This window comes from Nuphar pumila, chromosome 2 (genome assembly GCF_984573655.1).
Source record: "Nuphar pumila chromosome 2, dmNupPumi1.hap1.1, whole genome shotgun sequence".
In the NCBI taxonomy this organism is placed as follows: Eukaryota; Viridiplantae; Streptophyta; class Magnoliopsida; order Nymphaeales; family Nymphaeaceae; genus Nuphar; species Nuphar pumila.
This window is the reverse complement of record NC_143250.1, coordinates 13,386,529-13,391,306: the sequence shown is the minus strand read 5'-3', so window position 1 is coordinate 13,391,306 and position 4,778 is coordinate 13,386,529.

Below are 4,778 nucleotides of genomic sequence, written 5' to 3'. Positions count from 1 at the left end.
AGATATTGTCCTTCAATCTCGTTTGTGCGTCTCGTCTCGCTCCCGGTTTGCATCAAGAATCTACAAATTGATATGCTGTTTTGTGTGACAAAATTATAAAGGCTGATTTTGAAGCTTTCAGAGGTGGGCCACTTGAGGCAGGGTGGTCGTGGGGCCCCACCCAGGGTTTTCTCTCGCTTCGCGTCATAAAAAAAAATTTATCTAAATTGCAAGGATTAAAATCCTCTTTGATCAAATTTAATATATTAATTATGGATACAAACACAAGGATCCAGAATTTTCATCTTTTTTTTTTAATGAGGATGCTGGTAATTAACGAACCCGTTTCCCTATCCACCGACAAGCATGCCTTACAGGGACTGAGCAGTGAAAACGATGAGGTACATCCTGGCGTTACTGGGATTCGATCTTGGTGTTCTTCATCTCGAGTGTCTTCATGGACCCTCGGCTGGCCAGGTGCGCTCAACCCACGGGGTTCCTAGCCAATTATATCCCTACATCGGTAGGATGGACATTGATTTAGGATATCAAGCCTTGTGTTAATATCCTTACGAAATATGGATCAATTAGGGTTCAGTGGGACGTTATGGATCTGAATCCAGACCGTGACCATCTTGACATAGTCACATTTGATGCAGAAAATGCTTAAAATCTGATGCCACAAAAACAAAAGGGCGTATAACAATAAGAATAGATGCAAATGTGTTGGATATTGATATTTAGCCAGATATGGTCTTGGATCTAGATTATAATACTCTACTGGACTTATCTATATCCAATTGTGGATGTGGATGTGGACGTGGATCAACCTTAGGCCACATTAATCCATGTACCAGTAGACCATTGATAGTAGTTTCATGAACCTGTTGTTTGGTGGATAAATTGTAGAACTCTTGGATCTAAATGGTGGTATCACAGTTCACTCTACGTGTACATGACGTAATAGTCAAATGAAACAAATCAGACAAAATAATTTATTTATTTTTGATAGTCCAAAAGAACAACACCCCCTGCCCCTTTCCCGGAACCAATGACTGCACATTTGCGCGGGCAGGTTATATGTTCTCCTCAGGAACACGCACTGTAGCTACAGTGCATGTTTCGGGCTCCCCACTGAGCGTCACGTGGCGCTCAGTGGAGTGTACGGAAGAGCCGTATATCCTGCATGCAGATGTACGGCGGTGTACAGTGCCTCAGTACACCCCATTGATCGCCACGCGATGCTCAGTGGAGACCCCGGAACATGCACTGGTAAAACCCCTGAGGTCCACCTGCCCATCGAGGAGTACACCCAGCTTTGACATTGCCATAAGGGATGCGACCCATGGATTTCGAATTTCTGATGTCTGGTCAACTTGATGACATTCATAAGTTCCCCCTACCAGATGAGTAGAACCTGCACATGCATTTGCGCATGAGTGGTGTTCCTTTAAATGTCCTCTTTTTTTTCTTTGTTCTTTTGAAAATATAGCTAAAATGTCTTTTTTTCTTCATTTTTTTGAAAAAAAAAACGATATTTTTCATATTTGACGAGTATAGAATATGCATGTGCCGCACCGGGGTATTGTCCAACAAGCTCTAGTAGTCACCTGGCTCCTTCTTTTGGATTAGGATTGAGATCAACATTTTCTTTCTTTTCTTATGCTTTTACAGGTAAAACCTTGTTGCTAACCTTTTTTTTTTTTTTGCTAGCTTTGGTACTGACATTTAAAATTTGGCCCCATCGCTCCATTTATCTTGTAAGGGTGACTTGTGAATAGCACCAAGTTGACATGATGTCAAGCTCAAAACCCACGGATGGCATCCTTTGCCGCAAGGTCGAAGCTGGTTGTACTCTCCAGTGAAAAGCGTACCTCAAAGGTTTTACCAGCTGGAGACCAGCCAATCATGAGCAGTGAAGGGGTTTATCGCCCTTGGATATCCAAAAAAAAAGAAAAAGAAATTGGGACTAAATTCCACTTTATATTGCAACTAGATATACTTCATTCAGATCCAAGGGGGATGGTGGAGTGGGATGGGGCCTAGACTGTTTCACGGAAAGCCTAGGTTCCAATTAGAGGTGTTAATGGGCCTGCAGGTTCACCCGGGCCCAACCCAAACCAAACCCTATAGTGTCCAGGTATGATGATAAATAAGAAGACCCGGGTCTGGATCCAAAGGTCCGATTAATACATGGATCCATGTATAGTTTGTGAAATTTCATAACGGACCCGAGCTTTGATTAAAATATGGTTTTACCGGCTTTGGTCCAGGTTTGGTTCATGTATTTTTTATCGGGTCTGGGTATGATTTTTTTTATAGTGGACCCAATTAGACCCAGGTCAGAACCCGATACCATACCTGAAAATCTGATCCAAGTCTGGTTCCACCTGGGTCCGTTGACAACCCTAGTTCCAATCTCATGGGTGTCACTCCCTGCGTAAGCTGAAGCTTGGTGACTCCCTGGGATCGAGGGGTGAGCCCTCAAAGTTTTACACTGATAGGACAGCGGCAGGCTGAGACAGCGCGACTAGGTTTCTGTGTGGTTTCTCTGAGTAAAATATCAAAAACTAGATACACTTCATGCTAATTTGACTCTTGTCCTAAACTTTTTTTTGTGGTGTTGCAATCTATGAAACATGTGTGGATCTGCATGGGGAGAGGTGTGGAGTATGTGGGGTTTTAGGTCTAAGAATTTTGTGCTGATTGACCCTACAAAATGCCATGGTTGCCAAGACCAAAAACCCAGAGGAAACTATGTGAATGAAGGTCTCTTTCTTGGACAGAGCTCATCTGCCTTTAGGATGCATGCCATTTTCATGCATTAGTCCATGGCACATGCAATAGGGCATTCCATGGGCGTACATCATCTGTTTCAATTAGAGGGAGAGAGACCCTGCTGCCATGGTCCACAGTCTCACAATCAATCAGACTTTGTTGTCACCCCCTAGGTTGTTGCTTTTTTTTGTCTTTTTCTTATTGATAACTTTTTGTTAAATACATTTTTTCTAATTAAATATCTTAGAATTGAACTCTTTCTTACTCTCGCGTGGAATTCGAATTAAGTCGCAATAGGTAGGTTGCAACTTGCTACGAGACAGCTTCATGGGAGACTGACTCGATTGGAACTTTCTTTCAAAAAAAGGAAGGAAAAAACTCTATTGGAGCTGATATTCAATATTCATACTTGCTTCCATGCAACATGTGGAGCAGATGCAAACTAGCACGGATAGTCCATTTTAAGAAGTTTTTTTCAACTGGTTTTTCAAAATGTGATGATACATATGTGATCTATATGCTTAATTTTGTAAGAAACAACTCTTAGATCATCCAAGTAGTGTCCCAATCTCCAATTTTCAATTGTTCAAGAGATTTTTAGTGTGTATGGACCAGGTAATCAAATCACTATAAGGATGAGGGTCAATAGCGCAGACTCTTTAACGGAGAAAAAAAAATTGCCACTATTCATCAAGAAATAAGGGCAAGAGTTTTGTGCCCGCTAATTGATACGTAATAGTGGCAACATAAATATTGCATTGTTATTACTCTACTATGACCATGAATCTTGTCGTTATTGATGAAGCAATAACGGCGAGCTGGACCGTTCCTTGAATGTTTTTCTCCTGCATACATATCATTGTTATTTCTTGTATCTATAACTGTGACATTAGAATGTCATTGTTAAAGATTTATTTTATAACGACGATATTATTTATCTATTAAATATTATTGTTAAAACACTTTAACAACTATATTTTATGGGTAGAAGATCTTGCTGTTATTGATCAATAATAGTGAGATCTGAATCTCGACATTATAGGGTTTTACTCTATAGCAACGAGAGTTATATCGTCATTAAAAATATATGTATAATAGAGAGATTCTCTGATATTAAATATTTTCATTAAAATACTTTGACGGCAATATTTAATGACCACAAAATCTCATTGTTATAGGTCAATAACAACAAGATCTGGATCGTGTCGTTATAGGGTTTTACTTTATAACGATGAGAGTTATGTCATCATTACAGAGTTGTATTTTAAAAGACTCTCTCTCTCTCTCTCTCTCTCTCTCTTTGCGATCTCATTGGACTGTCGGACCACCTCCAATCCTCCTCCCTGCTTGGGTGACAATGCCGACATTGACCTCCTGATCTTTCTCCCTGCTCGAGTCACACTGCATATGACCACCTCTTGATCCCTGCTCTTTCTTTTTTGTGTTTGGATGGAGAGGTCCAGAATCACGTTCTTCCCCTCTATATTTCTCTTATTTGTGTTCTTTCTCTCGCTCTCTCGATTTTCTAAGGTTTCAGTATCTTTCTCTCTCTTTGATTTTTTAAGGTTTTGACAACTCTCTCTCTCTCTCTCTCTCTCTCAATTTTTTAGAATTTTGGCATCTCTCTCTCAATTTTCTAGGGTAATGAGAGACTATTACTTGCAGAATTAATTGAAATTTTTTGGATCTCTGTAGAAAAACTAAATATTACAAAAAAAATGTTTTGTCTCAATGTTGTTTTCATTTGAATATCAGAATGGGTAGCTAAGATAATGGTGCAAGAACACTATTATTTTTTAATAAGGATTTATGTTGTTAAATTGGTGTATATGCAAATTTCTTTGTGAAACATAATCAAACTAATGGATCTTAGTGTGTGTCCTTTGAATTTCACTTCCCAAAATTTGAAAATTTTGGGGGGTTATGAAATGAGGTCTAGTCTTAGTGTTGTTGGATGGGTATTATGAAACAAGCATAGGTATTTCAAATTTAAGAATGATTTATTAGGCATATTAAAGTAA